Genomic DNA, 17,927 nt, shown 5'->3' on the forward strand with positions numbered 1-17,927 from the left:
TTGAAGGATTCTTATGATGTCTACTTGGTCCTAAACGAAACTGGTGCTGATTGATTTCCAATATAACCACCAGAGTCGCCAATTTGAAATATTGCTATTGCTACTCGTACATGGATGGCCATATGAACACAGGATTTTCTTATGTCTCATTGGTCCAAAAAAAAAATGGTTAAATATGGCCACCATGACAGCCATCTTGAAATATTCTTATTGCAACTCCTGAACAAAAAGTTAAATTGACATGGGTCTTTACCAAAATGATGTCTGCTTGGTCATAAATCTTGTTATGGCAACTTCTGCATGGATGGCCATATCAGCATGGGGTATTCACTAAAAGACTTCTCATGATATCTGCTTGGTCATAAATAAAAATGGTGTTGATCTGACATGTAATATTATTGCCATGGCAGCCATCTAGAAAATCTTTTCATCACTACTCTGAACAGAATGTCATTTTTACATTGGGTTTTAACCTGAAGACTTCTTACGATGTCTACTTGGTCAAAAATGAAAATGGTGCTGATCAAAGGTCTAATATGGCGGCCACAGTGACCAGCTTGAAATTTTTGCTGTCACAACTTCCCCTCAATGAATCGTCATATCATGTGGTTATTCTAAAAGACATCTTATAAGGTGAGGTTGATCATCAGTTAAATTGGTGTTGATCTTACGTTCAAAAATGGACATCTTGAAAATCTTGTTTTCGCTACTCTTAAATGAAAAATGGTGTTGGCATACATTCATTATGGCTGTCACAACCATTGTCGTAAAAAAATTTGTTGTTTATACTTCCCCTCAATAGATGATCATTAACAATAAAAATAATTAATAAAATATAACTGATTTAAATTAGTACTTTTATGTTCAGAATTGAGAGAGACAGAAGGAAAGAATCTATATCACAAAGCCAGAGTTGCTGATTGTCTTTACGAAGTAGTAATTGGTTTACTATTCATAATATGCAAAAGTTACAACTGAGCAAGTTAATTTCTTTTAAAAATGTATAAGCAGAATCCAAAAATAATTATGGGCCTAAACACCCCAATTACCTTGAACCCCCTTAATCCAGGCTATGAGTAGCTGAGTGGTCTAAGGTACTAGCTCTTACAGGTCACATATATCTCACCTCTGTCTGCATGGGTTTGAGTCTTGGACTGGGCCAATATGGGTATATATGAGAAAGTTTGCCAGTAGTCCAACCCATGGTTTTCGTAGGTTCTTCCTCCTCCAGATATACTGGCCTATCATGTACTGAAAAATGGCATGACACCAACAACAATCACCCAAACTGAAATAAAGTTTGATGTATTGTTGGGTTTTAGAAGATAATTGGCCTGTGCACACATGCATGCACACACACACACACACACACACACACACACACACACACACACACATATACACATATACACATACATACATGCATATATGGTACCCTACATAGCATTGGTGTGCTCCCTACATAGCATTGGTGTGCTTCCAAGTGAAGCAGCCTTGGCATTATATGGCATTATGTATCTCCTCTCACTACATATGTGACACTCCCCAGATGGGGCCAACATTGCATGTATTACCACCAAGAAGCAGAAACTCTGCCAACAGATCAAATGTTTGACCTTTGATATGGAAAATCAACTGGGTGTCTAACCTTTGATTCATGTTTTGTTTGTAATTGACACCTCTTGATTCACAGGTGGTGTCATTCGTCATTCTAGATGGAGAGGTATACAGCAGGGTTACCTGAGGTTTCATTCACAATTGTACACTGATGTAGTACTGCTTTTCCAAGTCTAGTTCAACTTGGGATAATTGTAAGGTAAGGTAGGTTACTTTAGTGCTTTAATGACAGTTGTTATGGAAGTGTGGAATTAAAATGGTGAAAGGTACTTTTACTAGGAGGGCTTGCAAGGGATTACATAAATAATTAGATTTTTTTATATCATATTTCAGCAGTCTTCAATTTTGTAAGATATATTTTTCAAAATACATTCTTTAAACAGTAAAGCATCTGTTTATATCCATCAAACCATTCTCATGTCTGCCTATCTACATGCGTCAAACTTACTGATCTCATTGCATTTAGATGAACTGTTTGTTTTTGTACTTGTTATCAACATCCATACTTGCATATACAGTTATGTTTAAGGGACATAATTTGTTAAATTTATCCAATTGTTTTCTATAAAGAAAAGACTGATGGAAGTTATTATATAAGTTTCCAGCGAGCTAGTACTTTGTATGTTTTTAAAAAAAATAATTAATGTAGCTTTAACCATCTGAGTCATACTGCTGCAGTTAAAACTAGTCACTTAATGCTGAGCGCCAAGCGAAGCAGCTGCTTGTACCATTTTTATAAGTCTTTGGTATGACTTGACTAAGGTGCGAACCCGTGACCTCCTGTGTCGGAAGCAGATGCTTTAACCACTTAGACCACCAGAGCAGACACGAGCTAGTATTTTGCATTCAGTCTTGAGTTAAACATTAGCTGTTCATGTTACAAAAAAGAGTATAAAATCGTGAATGATACTCCATTCAGGATTTTTTGAAGCAACAGTATAACTGAAATCTTTTTGTATATGTGAGTGCATATTTCTCAGAGAAGCAAATATGATTTATAAAAGATCTAACAAGAATTAGCACCTGTGTATTTGAATTATCTTTTTAATAGACCAGAGCTGGGCAATACTTGAGCTCCTAATTTGAAATCGGCAGTGTCAAAAATATACAAACTGCCAAACAAAACAAACAAGCACCACCCCACCACCCTTTTCAGGCGTACTTCTGTGGTATACTAAAGAAAATTAAACATGGTCAACCTGCACAGACCGTTCAAGAAAGAATGATTGCTTGGATGAAAGATAACAGTTAAATATTCAATACCCACCACTTCCAAGTTGAGCATTTCCGAGTTAATTTGAACATACACCATCACATGCTTTCTTTATACATGTACATGTATATTGTTTTATTATCAAGTCAGGTTCATAAACACCGGTGCATATGTGTGTTGTGCATGTGTTTTATTGTGAATGTGCAGTGTTTAGGTGTAAACATTGCATTTATATACATATATTTTAAGAGGTAAATATCATACATAATTAGGAGCTTTGAAGTAGATTAGTTCTTTGGAAGTAATTGAGACATTCTTAAATAATGATATTATTGAATGGAATTGAAAAAAATCATGGGTTTATTGGAACATGTTAAGTGTATAATCTACATTATTGCTATGTAATTACATGTATATATATTTTATGTAGCGTACATTCCATTAGGTAGAATAAGTGATTTACGTGCTTGAGTGAAGCTTTTATGTGTCATATATCCATTTGGAAGCAATTAAATGACACATGATACAAGCATGGGAGATCAGTTTGGATATTTAGAAAGATTAATTTATCATAATTTTGTTACATTTTGCACAGTTTGCTTGAAAAAGGACACAAGACAGGGCAAGTCCAATTGTACATGTATTACTTGCTACCTCACTATTGAAAAACCAAAGTGACATTTTCATATTTTGTTTGTGATCCGTCAGTATAGCATAAACTGGTCAGAGTTTCCTATGACATTTTCAACCCCATGTTAGGTATTTAGACTACCTGATATGTTGGGATGGGAGTGCATAGCACATGCTGTATTGAACTGTTTGAGTTTCCCAAAACTGCATATCATAGTTGCTTTATGCACTTTTATAATTAAGCAACCTTTCTTCAAAACCTAGATACCTGAAATCAGTATATATTATACATGTATTTAAACCCCAATTTGCTGGCTCATATATTAAATGGCAGATCTGTGTCTACACCACTTACATTAGAATGTACACTACACAAACAAATAAGGTTGATGGTGATCCTATTTCATTACTAGCTGACTGAACTTGAGCCATACACATAACAATGGCACCCACATTTCTTGTTGTTTTTCAAGCAAGCTTGATTGTAAATAAAGATTTTTGCCTTGCTATTCAGATACTGTAAATTCAGTAACCCAAGTCTTGCTAGGTGTGTTTATCTGATCAGACTTGAAAGTGAACTATTTATTCATCAAAAATGTATGCCACTTGGATCTGTCCGATGCCTTCATTAGACTAGTTGAACTTATAAGAAAACAGTGTTGCTTGTTTGAAGTCTTATTTAAAGTTATGTGTGTCAGGTGTCAGCTTTTGTCATTTTTTATTTAAAGCAGAAAATTATATTGTAAAATGCCAAAATGGATAACGGACAAATAGAAGTGTAAAAAGAAATAACGAATGCTATAACAGCTTGTACTGTGGCACCTGCATTGAATAAAATCATTGCATGGTATATTCCATGAGCAAAACCTTGTGCTCTGTTGCTCTGAGATCTCCTTTGCAATTATGGGGGCCATGATTTAACAGATAAACCTTTTGTATCTTTATGTTATTTACTATTTAGTCCACACACACAAAAAAAAGTGAAATTGGGACCCAATTAATGAATGACCAAGCTATGTCTCTCTACCATGATCCATCATTGTTTTTTTTCTTCAAATTTGAAATTCCAGTAGATTACTTATTACCGATCTTAAGAGCCAGGACTTGTATAAATCATTATGCAATGATACGTATAGTGTTAAGTTTGTCACACTCTGAACCCTGAGACCATAGAGAAAGAAAGAAAGAACAAAAGAAAGAAAGAAATATATAGGTATACAGATTGCATTGATTGGTGTGGGTATTTCATGGTACAGTAACACATTAAGGTTATATTGTGTCGAGGAATGCAGAGTAAAGTGCTTTGCCCAAGGACAAACCATAATAGCTGATCAGTGCTGATTCCAATGGTGAGAATTGAACCCAAACACTTCTGATCACAAGTCCAGTGCTTTAAGTACAGATCCACAATGGTTCCTTCATGTTGGTTTGTGAATGTTTAGAAATCAGTAAGCAACAACAGCCCCCTCAAGTAGGTCTACAGATGTTTAACAAATGAAAAGATAAGTTATTGCTTTGATATCATGTTTTATGAACACTTGAAAGTTATATTGTGTCAAGGGAAGCAGAGTAAAGTGCTTTGCCCAAGGACAAATCATGACAATCCATAGCTGACCTGCTAGTGGGAATCAAACCTTCACCCTTCTTTTCTACGAGTCCAACACCTTAACCAATGGGACCGCTTCAGTGACCTAAGTCGCTAGAGTGTCTGCCTCAAATGTGGGAGGTTGCAGGTTTGAACCCCAGCGAAATCATACCAAATACTTATATTAAAAAAATGGTACTAGTAGCTGCCTCACTTGGTGCTCAGCATTAAGTGGTTAGTGTTAGGACTGGTTGGCCTGTTGTCAGGATAGGATAACTGGGTGGGACAAGATTCCCCAGTAATAAACGTCACCATAAACTAACATACTGCAGACATCATAGTCCTACGACTCAAATTGTCAGAACTACATTAAAAATTCAAAAACACAAATGATATCTTAACCAATGAGTCACTGCATCTCCTGCAAATGAGCCTGTGGATGTTTAGTAATTCCCAGACATTTCGGTATTTTTTTACTGTTCCTTAATGTCCATGGACAGAAGGTGCAGAAAATCAAACAAGGAATATATGCTTATATTATCAAAATCTCAGAGAAGTTCTGTAATAAGCGAGATCTATGCATATTAATGAGTTATCTTCCATCTGATTTGCTGAGCTTGTTACCTGATGCACAAGTTCATAATTCTTATATGATTTTGATCAAACTTGGAACAGACACTTGAAGATCTCAGACAAGGCTGATACTGAGTGACTTAAATGCATATTAATGATCTCATGTTGCATCGGTTTGGTTGATCTTGTTACTGTCATGGAAGCCATATTCCTAAATTGATTTTAATCAGATTTGAAATCTAAGGACTTTTATGATAAGACACTTGGATAGTTTGATCATAAGTGAGATCCACAAATATCAATCATGTGATCTTACATCTGATTGGCTCAGCTTGTACTAGAGACTGTTTCTTTGATTGATAATGAGTAAATTTGGTAAACATAATTAAGTGAGATGTCAAATTAGTTTATTATGAAAGAGTTCTGTGCACATTAAAGAAAATTCAGTGCAGATAGAAATAGGTCTTTTGTCTTAAGCATTGTAATCAGATTTTAGCATACCTGGCTTTTTATCACTATGGAACCCCATAATTTTGGCTGGATTTCAATCAAACTTGGAATATAGGCTTATATCATTAAAACTTTGGACCAGTTTGACAATGAGTGAGATCCACACATAATCATGCGGTGATCTTGTATCTGATTGGCTGAGCTTGTTATTACGCAAGATGCCATACTTCTGATTAGATTTTCATCAAACTTGGAATATTTGCTTTTGTCATTAGGAACTTGAACAGTTTTTATAATGTGTGAGATCCAGGTATACTAATTAGGTGATGTTGCATGATGGTCTCCTGACAAGACAGCGGTGGTGTATATCAAGAGACAAGGAGGCACAAATGCATTTTCTCTTTGCATGGATATTGGAAGCATCTTTGCTGGATATTGAGTTTGCCACATTCCAAGGAGAAAGAGGTCCTCTTGGCAAAGAGTCTGTCAAGGAAAGGGAAGATAGTCCCCATGGAATGACCACTTTCCAATAAGTATCCTACTCCTTGTTTCAACTTTGGGAAACCCCCTTGGTGGATTTGTTTACCACCAAAATGAACAAGTTCCCATTTTTCATTTCCACAGTCCCTAGCCAGAGGGTCTGGGCAGTAGATGCTTTCAGCCTAAAGTGAGATTGTCTACTTGCTTATGCCTTCCCACATTTCAGGATGATTCCATGTGTCCAACACAATGTCAGGCACTTCACAGTTAACACATTAACCCCTGGAGGTTTTTGTCATTTTCGCCTGAAAATCAAGTAGGAAACACATTTTGAAAGCTATTTCTGAATAGATCCGAAAGCACCAGATCCCAGGTGATCTTTCAATAACACACTGCCTAGTTGTGTTAGAAACATCGTTTTTCATTGGTTATTTGGCTGCGCATGAGCAGAAGGGTAAAAGTTGGAGTTCTTTTTTTTTCTTTTTCTTTTTGGTGCTAAATGAGCCATTATTTTTGTACTGAGACCACTCTTTATTCCAAATGCCCATCTTGTCCTACTTTTTGCAAAGGTTCATCTGTCTGTTTGCAGTTCATACCGGTTTGCCTTAGATCTGAGACCAAAAAGTCTCAATCACAGACACAAAATTGGATTCTGACCACAGGCGAATTTTAGGTAGAAAAAATCAGGTCCCAAAAATGATTTTTTAAAATCTGTGTTTTGTAGTGCCATTAGATATTCCAGATTATTTGGTATCATTGTAGAGCTACATCTGTCTACCTTTCTATAATACCACTCACTTTAGTGTATCATGCATCACCATGACGCTACAGAGCTCGGCAGTAGGCTACTACCTCCTGCCATGTTAACTTGTCACTAGGGGTTATTGTGTTAAGCTCATCATTGCCCCTCTGTGGCCAAAGTGATTGTGGTTCTTCTTCTTGATCTACTGGTGGACCATCCCAGGACCTTACCCCAGTGTAAGGATCTCCTTTCATAGCACAGGGGCTGTCTCTTGCACAACAGCCCACAGATTCCCCACCCTCATGTGTGGCTCAACTCATATGATCTCTCAGCAAAGAAAAGTTTTTGATCAAAGTTGCCATGTGCATCGTTCAGTCCAGGAGAAGATGGAATCTAAGGTGTATGCTGCCAAATGGAGAATCTTTTGTAATTGGTGTAGTTGAAAACATATCAATCTTAGCTGTTCCTCTGTGAGCACAGTTGCCAATTTTCTTTTCATCCTTTTCAAAGAGAAACAATGCTCAGTTGCTACTATTAAGGGCTATCAAGCAGCCTTTTCCAATACTCTCAATGTTTCAAAAGGCCCTGCCATTGGGACAACTCTTCTTTTTGCAGACCTGATCATGTATTTCGAATTGCAAACAACAGTGTATTGCTCTCTGATGCCTAAAGCTGTCATTGCATAACCCAGGTACTAGGGAACCTGCCCGTTGATAATAACAAGGTAATAAAATGGCCAACCAGGTACCAGTAAAAATATTTTTTTAAAAACAGATCTTCATGTTCTGATCAAACACATCAGGAGAAAGCGAGACAATAATGACTACAGTTAGAGGCTCGTGTCATGTGACTATTGGCAGCTGTTCATTTATCCATCATTAGACCTCATATAATTTCCTTATTTTCTATTTATAGTAACTGTACGTGAAACAGTTACAAGAAAACAGATGGGTTTCTTGAATTTGAAATGTGTCACAGATTCATTATATTTTGATACATTAAAAAAAAAGATGATGTCAGATATATGTATTAAAGAAATGGGCTTTATTGATGTGACTCATAGATGTTGTATGACTGAAAAATGTTAGAGGAGATGGCTTTTGTTAAACTTAAAACTATTGCATCAGGAAAAGGACAATCAATAGCACTTTAAAAAATTTGAAAGAAGAATTTGACATTGATGTAATACAGTGTTTATTATTGTGGACTTCATGACCATTCAGCGAAAGTTAGACATGTGGACTAGTTAAAGTGAGTGTCATGCATAAATAATTTGTCAGTTTGTTTTATGTCTTTACTCTCATACTAACTTAACTAATCCACATGGATTTAGTAGAATTTGACAAGAATTTTAACCTCAGATCCAGGTAAATAGCAAAAGTAAATATTCATTTTCATATAGTTTTATGTAATTATGGCATGTAATATATAGATTGCTCTTTTTATGCTTATATTACACTTTTTGCCACTAACATTAGTAATAATTATGCTTACAACTGTTTGGGGAGTTGGCATGTATGAACATAGAACAAAGCAGTTCAGGTTCACAATTAATACAATTTCCCTTTGATTGGGTAACTGATTGTTAGGATTGACAGGTACCCAATAGAAGTTTTCTAAAATTTTGACAGCTTTACTGATGCCTTAATTCAGTATCACTTGTACCTTGCCTCTAAATAAACCTACTGTGAACATTCAGGTGAAGTTGCAGTGAGTGTTTTACTCTTAAGACTTGGGGTGAAATGAGACACCTGTGTTGCATATCTATATGATTCATGATAAACAACCTGCAGTATGATACATATCAATACACATATGAACTTGATGGTTTTTCCATCTTTGGAAGGTGGGTGCTGCCCTTTTTTGTGTGTTGACATACTGGTTGTATTTCTAGTATGTAGATTACCGATAGACATAGTTGTCATATAATTCAATTCTCATCAATGGCATAATAACAAAAATACCTTCAAACAAGATTCCTGGTGGTTATCAGTGAGTTTTATTCAACATTTTAGGCCATTTAATGGTGGCTCCATTTAAATTAGTTTGGCCACCAGGCCCTTTATTTTGCATGGCATGAATGCTTTGAAAACATCTTACTACCAATTTCATGTCTCACTTAAACTTGGAAGACATTACGATGTTATCTTCAAAACAGAAGAAATAATGTAATTTCCTTGTGCAAAGAAAATCTCATCTTTGTTGTTGTTGTTGTTGTTGAGTTTAGTTATAGTGGCGTGCGCACAATTGTGCATGTGCCACTTTTTCTGACTGCACCGCAGCCTGCAAGTTGTTCCTGGGGAAGGGAATGGTGCCACCTCCCCCACGCTTTTATGGGTTCAGTGAACCCTGATAGTTTGGCCTCAATCTGTAGGTCCATAAAGGTCCCTTACAGTTGAATGGTTGGCTGTCATTATTTGGAAGGAGAGCTTGGGAACGGTCCTGGTTGCTTCACATCGCTGGTTTCTTGTTGCATTTGCCTGGTGTTTCTTGTTTTTGTTTGTTTGTTTTTTGTTTTTTTTCTTCAATATGTTCTAAAAAGGGGGGGGAGATGTGTTCTATGCTGTTTATAGAGGTTGTTAGTAGAAATCATGTATGAAGAGAGTTTTCAAGGTTATTATGATATTACTAGTCGAGGTGTTTTAAGGGTGTGCATCCTATGTTATGTTATTTGTAAGTTTTTAGATATTGCCTCTTTAAGTTATTTATTTATTAATGTTTTTAGAGATTGAATGTTTTTTATACTTTATTTAGCAAGAGACCGGAGTCCTAGCTGATTACACGGTTCGTTAAGGACATCTAGGACCAGAGTCCTAGCTGATTACTTGGTTCATTAAGGACATCTAGGACATCCGATTTTGCAGTTTCCTTAGTTTTTGCTGGGTGCTTCATAAGTGAATTATTTATTAATAATTTTATAAAATTGAATGATTCGTTATGGGTTTTTATGTGGGGGGTTCTGTATTTTTTGTTTAGCTAGTTACTGGGTCTTTTGGTTTTGTGGGGATAGTAATTATATTTTGTTCCTAAGTCCTGCTGAGTCGATGAATTTATTTATATTTTTATATGCTGATTGTTTATTTTTATTAGAGTCCATAAGTAACTCTGGGTATGTGTGTGGTGATCCAATCTCTCTTTGGTTTTTGATAAATATTTTCTTGCGGGTTGATATTTTGGGCATATATTGAATACGTGGTGTAGAGCTTTGGTGGTGTAGCAGTTAAAGCAGTTAATGGTTGCTGGTTTGGGTCCTATAAACCTTCGAAAACTGCTTGCTAGTTTAGTTTTTCCAGTTATTATGCTGTTTATGGTTTTCTGTTCAAAATAGGTACCCTTAGGTAGCTGTATGTTCCTATCTAAGGTTTTTTGGGTTTCATGGTGCTTTTTATCTTTTGTGGAGGAGTTCCAAAAATCTTGGCATTTTTGGTGTATATATGTTTGTGCAAAGCTTAGCGATTCTGTAGAGGTATAGTTAAGCTTGATAGATCTCCTAGTTTGGTTTGTGCAATTTTGTCTGCTGTTTCATTGCCAGAGATTCCAATGTGCGATGGTATCCACATGAGCTTGACTAATTGATGTGCTGTGGTGATATTGTTGATTAATTGGCATGCTCTGTTGAGGAATTGTTCCCTAGAGTGTGTATTGCGATTTTGGATTGATTTGAAAACACTTAGGGAATCGCTTATAATGACTGCTTTAGGTATTTGGTTGTCTTTGATCCATTGTAGTGATTATAGCCCAGAATTCAGTGGTGTAAATGGAGCAATAGTCAGGTAATCTGGATCCCCATTTGTATATTGAATTCAGGGATGACTATAAATCTCATCTAGAACAAATCCTGGCATGGGAATAAGGATGAATACCAACAAAATTTATCACATTTTACTTCTTGCAGATGCAAAAGACTACTGTGACAACAGGTACATGAATTGGTTAGTGTGTTTTGTGTGTGATTTGGATTTTTAACGTAGCTTTAACAATTTTTCAGTCATATCGCTACGATGTCTGTAGTGCGACAGTTTATAGTTATGTCTAGCACTGGGGCATCATGCCGCAGGTATTTAGCATGATGTCCCATCCAGTAGATATTTAGCATGATGTCCCACCCAGTCACATTATCCTGATACCAGGCCGACCAGTCCTAACACTAACCTCGTAATGCTGAGCGCCAAGCGAGGCAGCCGTTAGTGCCATTTTTTGTAAGTCTTTGGTATGACTTGGCCTGGGATCGAACCCATAACCACCCGCATCTGTGGCAGGTGCTCTAACCACTTGGCCACAGGAGCAGTCATTTGTTAGTGAAGAAGGAAAACTACTGAAAACAATGAGTCTTATTCAATAATTTTTTTTTTTAAAAGGTTTGAGATCTGCCTGCTCACAGATTCTGTGCTAATTTTATTATTCCATTGGCACCTTCATTCACTGGTTAAATATCTCTGCATAAAAAGAGAAATTCCAAATTTGATCCCAATATAGAATTTAAAAAGAGATGTTGCCAGGATTTGATCTTAAGGGGGACCTCACCCACTGTCACCGAAATAAGGGGGGAGGAGGAAACAGCCATAGTTCAGTATTTACATAACACTTCAATATCTGTCTCTCTTTCTTCCTGCTCCTCTTTCTTAGAGCTCTGTTGAAATCAAAATCTTGGAAAGATGTCACCTCTAATTGTAGAAGCATTAATCTGTTAATTATTTCTGATCATACTCTGTTCCTTCTCTATGTATGAATATTGTTATGTGCTTCATACTGAATATACATGGCTAGCTTTGTCAGCTTGAAGATGTTGAGAAACTGATCTTCATGGCTGTTATGTACAGTTTTCCAGAGCTGACAGATATTATCTTTTAGATACATATGCTCCAAATTAGGATTTTTCACTAACATAAACTTAATTTCTTGAATCAATTGTTTACTGACTTCAGTGCCAGATTTCTTATCTGTTCCATAATCTTGTATTAGGATTTTTAGTCCATCAGTGCCATAAGTCTGCTTGTGCAGACAGAGGTATTAAAATAAATATCTTTATTTCTTAATTTCCTTTTTTTGCATCTATTTATTCAATTTATCTTAATCCTGATATGGATATATGGTTTTGTAGTATATGATATGCAGGGCTAAATTGATTGATCAAAAAAATGAAACTTGCACTCTGCTGTTAAATTGTCTGTATTTTAATTTCTAAAGCTCAGTGTTCTGCCTTTCTACATTTAATTACAAAATACTGCTGATAGGGAGATTGACCCTCATGCCATCTAGTTTTATCCATCCAGTACATACACCTGACTCATATTTAACATCGTTATCAGGCTCAAAATCACTCACTGGTATCTCCATTAACACTTTCCCAGCACCAATAATAGGACATACTTCATAACTTTGAAAAATTATTGTCATCATCACTATCATCAGCTAGTATTTGCCAAACAAAATGTAATGAACCATGCCAAGAATCAGACATTTTGGTTTTTCTAGATAGCCAGTATTTAAACAAGTATTTGTAAAACTTCCTTGATGGAATGTTCAAATTACACCATAATGCTTATTCCAGGGCACACTGTGCCAATCAGGTTTAGTTTAACAACCATTCATGTCATGCTTGAAGAACTCAGATGTGTAAACAGTTGCCTATCAGAAAAACAGATGTCGTGACAAGAACAGTTAAATAGAAAATTCAATACTTACCAGGCAGTTGAGCACATTTTCTTTGCGGGACGTTCAACTAATTTGCAGGAGTTTTTATGCATTGTTCTTAAAGTGTGCGAATTTGCACCAATTTTACATGATTCACAATCGCACAACCTAACAGTATCTCTGTTTAAGTACTTTACATATCAATTATGCACACTTTCACTGTTGCTTTGCCGATACTTCCTGTTTGTCGTGTAGTGAATAAGCTACATTAATTTCTGGTTGGTGGTTATTGTTTAACTTGGACTGGAACAAGCAGAAACTGTCAGTGAGAGTTCAGAGTTCAGTGCAACATTTTACCATGTGACAGACTGGTAGTGTAGCTTTCAAGTTAACCAAAGTAGACAAGATAAAATTCAGTGTAGAAACTTCACCTAGAAGAGGTTATTAAATGATGAGTAAAATACTTCATTATACATGTGCAACACTTTTGCAATGTATCCTATATGCAGAACATGCTGCTGGGTTAAGATTATGAGCATGGACATGGGGGGGGGGCAGGTTATGAATCATAGCACTTTGTGTTAATTTGTAGATTGTGAGCTTGTATTCTCAATAGTTTCTTTCATTTTCACTAATAAAAATGAGTGCCTTTGACTGCACATGCTTTTTCAGATGAATTCTTAATTTAAAGAATAACAAGGCAAACTAATAATAATTATTTGTGACTGCTTATGACTGCCTTTGACTGCACATGCTTTTTCAGATGAATTCTTAATTTAAAGAATAACAAGGCAAACTAATAATAATTATTTGTGACTGCTTATGACTAAAATAACTCACATGAGGTAAGTATTGTTTTGTATCGATTCTCCATCTCTTGCATTGCTGTGTATAGCATTACAGCAAAATTATCAATCATAGATATATCAATGAATTGTTTCATCCATACTTAAGACAGTTGTCTTACTGTGACTTTAGAGTCTGCAAAACAACCCGGCTGTACATTTTCCGAGGTTTCCTAGGAAACCTTGGACAAATGTTCCTAGGAAAAACCTCGGAGTATTGGTTACTGTCCGAGGTAAAAGTCCACTGACAAAAACTGTTTGATACCTGAGGTCCAAGGATTTTATACTTGGATGTCCGAGCTTGTCCTAGGAATAGTGTCCGAGGTGACCTTGGACGTACTGTCCGAGGTGTCCTTGGACGTACTGTCCGAGGTGTCCTCGGGCATAGTCCGAGGTTTCCTAGGACACCCACTAGCATAAAGAACCAGCAGGTCAACAATTCATATCATGAAGCAAATGATTACATTAATATATTTTAAATTTTGTTCATCACAAATGAAATGTTCAAAAATATCCAGAATGCCCATTATGTTTTTAAAATGCTAAATTTTACATTTTAGTTTTTGAAATATTCATCCATTTCCATACTTACTAACCCCCAAGAGGTATAATTACTTATTGCTATTATAAATGGCAAAAAAAGTATAAGCAATATATTAAATGCCAGAATTACAGCTCAGAGTGCTGTATATCATAACTCTCATATTCTATTTAAGTTTGTAATGCAGTGTTGATTTGTCTTTTCTCCTGATTAGACATGTTTTTAAGTTGGAAAAGATCCATTTGCTGTAATATAACATCCACAACTCAAACCATAAAGTGTTTCTCTCTCTTTTCTTTAAAAATATAGACTGGTTTTCAAATTGACTAGCTCATGAATAAAATGAATCAGTGCTTAAGGCAAAGTTCACTTAGGAAATAAGCCATGTTTTCTTGGAAATGGGTTGTAGACAGTTGCTAATAGCTAATAAGGAAGGTACTCTTGTGCTATTATTATGCAGCAGTCACCTTTTGAAGAATATTCTCAATTTTTAAAATGGAATTTAAGAGATGATAATAAAAATGACCAAATTTTTTTATTGCTTTATGTTAAGTTTATTTTTTAATTTAGCAAAAAAAGCGTAATCCATAAGAGTCTAGCAGTAAACATAATTTGCTGGAAAAAAGCATAATGGTTGGCATCTATGTATTTCAATACCGGTTTCTTGAAGGCTTCAGTACTTCGCTGATTTTATTGTTAATCATTGCATCCTTTACACATGGCCATTTCTTTTGGATCAATTCTGTAAATAAAAAAATAAATATATATAATGTCAATTGATAAAACAATTAGTACACATATAGCATTATTGTAACTGTTGTAGCCTTTAATTTATAAATCATGTTAGGAATCTTTTAGTTTTGAATTTAATTTTTTTAAAAAGAAAATAAGGTATTAACCCTTAAAACACTTTTGTTAAAAAGTCTACTTTTGGCATTTGGGAAAATCATTTGAAATTGTTAATACAAAATATACTCAAGGTTATATTCTGTACCTGACTAAATGCCTTACAAGTTCATCTCAAAATTACAAATACTTACCATAAATAACCTGGAGTTTTGTTTGATCCTCTGACCTAGCAAGTGATGTTCTGTTTGCTGTAGATCCTGTCAAACTCCTTCCTTTGATTTCCTCCACAGTATACAATTTTCGGAAAAGGAGTTTGGCTACTTTCCCAAAGTCATCTGCAGCCTCAACATAGCTCCAGAGTTGATCCTAAAAAAGTAGCTTAACTTAACAGAAATGGAAATTTTTCAACAAAAAAATACTTCATCAGTTACAAATATCTACATATTTTTTAAGTCTTGGGGATATTCATACTTCATGAAATTTAAATGTACCTTTGTAACACTGTGGTTATGCAGGATGTTACAATATGGTATCTAAACCAACAATTATTTTTTGCATGTGAGTGAAAATACAGGTCTAACCTACTAAAACTGATCTCAAATCAGGTAACTGACGACATCAATCAGGTGGCTAGTACAGGCCTAATCTACCATAGCTTACCACTTATTAAGTGACATACAGAAGTGACATATAGAACTTAAGGAAAGTAACTGGTGCAGGTCACATTTAAATTTCATATGAAGGGAAATTTTGAAAACTTACTAATACTTGGATGACCACTAACACAGGCTAGTGTTCAGACAAAAGCACATCAGCGCGCGCACGCATAAATAAAACCTTGTTATACTTTCTACAAGCATCACTTGTAATTACCATGCTAGAACAAATACTGGAATGACTGCATACTTGACTATTTGAAAACTGGGATCGGTGGGCCTAAGTACAAAATAGGGGGATAATTATGTTCAAATCAAGAAATTGCGAAGCATGTGCAATTGTCATGATGTCTAATGATGGGGAAAACTTGTGTAAAGTATCCTTCATTTACGTACCAATTACCAAAAAAATTTCTCATGCTGCATTCCAAATATCATCTCATTACTTTTTTCTTTAAATATTGAAACAGTTAATTACTCAAAACCTGTTAACAAAAATCTTACTAAAATGCATACTTTCGATCGTTTTTAATGATTGCAAAATAGATCTAGATCAAAATAATAGCTCTATAATTTAAAAAAAAAATTGCGTATTAAAATGCACTTTCTTTTTCACGCACGTTAGGATGGTAGACAATATATGAAAGCCAATAAAAGTACATGTCTTTTTCTAATTTAATGTAATACAATAAAACGGAAATGAACTTACCCCCAATCTTTCCAATGATCCCTTCCGTTATTCCAAAACTCGGCAACTTCGCAGACACCAAATCCCCGACTTTGTATTCTTCTATTGCTTTTCTCGGCTCAACAATACTTTGAAGGCTGAGTACATTTCCGGTAATCGGATTGTCATTTTTCCATATGAATAACCCAAACAACTTCATGGTAAATCTACTTTTCAACGCAAATTATAACTCATATGCTTTAAATGAATTGCTTTCAAATTTATATGAAGGCGCGAATGAGATTTATGATTCGGTGAATCGGCTGCTGCGATTGGATAGTTCCAGCCCCTGCAACCAATCGAAGACTGTGAAAGAAATATTTCCAGGAACTTTCCACAACTTCGGTAAGATTTCCTATTAATATTTTAAAAATTTAAAACCAGTAAGTAGATAAGAACCTGCTGTGAGTATTAAGTGGGGTCCTCATAATAATCTCAATATTAATAATTTAAAATTATCTCGCAGCTTCCGATCGTTGCAGACCGGAAGTGCCATATCAAGAGCACGTAAACAAAGGAGACCTTTAACTGAGTACAGACATTTTACGTGTTTTAAAATATATTTACCACAATGCAGTGTTTTGGCGAACGCTACTAACTTAACTACAAATAAGGAAATAAATTAGGAAATCATGTAAGTAAATAAGTAAAGCTGATAAATATGAACTTTACTCCAAACTAAGGGATTGGAATGAAACTTGATTAGTTAAACTTGAAGTATGTTATTGCTTTTGAACTTCATCCAAGAAACCCGATATTGATAGTGACACAAATTAGTTTTCTCAAACCATCCATTTCTGGGAGCATTCATCATTTCTACTGTCATATTCTAGCTTTCAGACTCAAAAAATGTCATTTACAGCACATTATTTGTCTACATTTGATGAATACCTAAGTTTTATTAGAATTTAATGAATTAATTGTAAATAAAAAATCTTATACAGGTTTAAACTCTAAGTGAAAACAGTCGTTGTTCAAATTTATGTTGTCAATAACATTGAAGGTCATTTTTCATTTTATTTAAGCATCAAAAAAGCAGTAACATCATTGAAATGTTTACTATTCTTAAACTCCCAAATGTATTTTATGTTTTTCAGAGATGGAATCAGTGTTGTACCAGCAGAGTACTTAAAAGAACCCCTTTTTGTTGTCAGAAAACAGGATCAGGTGTTTGGTGCATTCTTCCCAAATCATTTTGAAAGGGATTAAATTTCACTGTAACTGTGCATATTATCAGCTGTCATATGAGAAATGACTATTAAAAATGGTGTCATGCCAATTCCATGCAATTTTATGTATTTTTCATTATTTTTCTGAAAACTAATGTGTCAGATAAACAGTGACATACCCTAATTTATTATCTATTTCCACTAGTATTTTCAATT

General features: G+C 35.2%; 1 protein-coding gene and 1 long non-coding RNA gene across 10 annotated transcripts in view; one reads left to right on the forward strand and one right to left on the reverse strand.

Moving 5' to 3' along the window:
• The window catches only part of LOC149785499 (uncharacterized), a 207,307-nt gene that overhangs the window by 16,205 nt on the left and 173,175 nt on the right, over positions 1-17,927 (forward strand). For 3 of the 9 annotated variants that reach the window (XM_089979288.1, XM_089979297.1, XM_089979301.1), the window contains exon 2: positions 1,694-1,821. The exons of 3 other annotated variants lie outside the window; for them this stretch is intronic. The gene's annotated coding sequence lies outside the window, so the exon portion shown is untranslated. The remainder of the gene's footprint in view (positions 1-1,693; positions 1,822-17,927) is intronic. 3 more of the 9 variants (XM_089979286.1, XM_089979293.1, XM_089979299.1) reach the window with 1 other exon arrangement.
• LOC149785500 (uncharacterized) lies at positions 14,926-16,695 on the reverse strand. Its single transcript, XR_016413508.1, has 3 exons — positions 16,525-16,695; positions 15,351-15,525; positions 14,926-15,052 (listed from the first exon to the last, which is right to left on the reverse strand). It is a non-coding gene; the product is annotated as an uncharacterized LOC149785500 (long non-coding RNA).

This window comes from Sinohyriopsis cumingii, chromosome 13 (assembly GCF_028554795.1).
Source record: "Sinohyriopsis cumingii isolate HCF-2022 chromosome 13, ASM2855479v2, whole genome shotgun sequence".
Lineage (NCBI taxonomy): Eukaryota > Metazoa > Mollusca > Bivalvia > Unionida > Unionidae > Sinohyriopsis > Sinohyriopsis cumingii.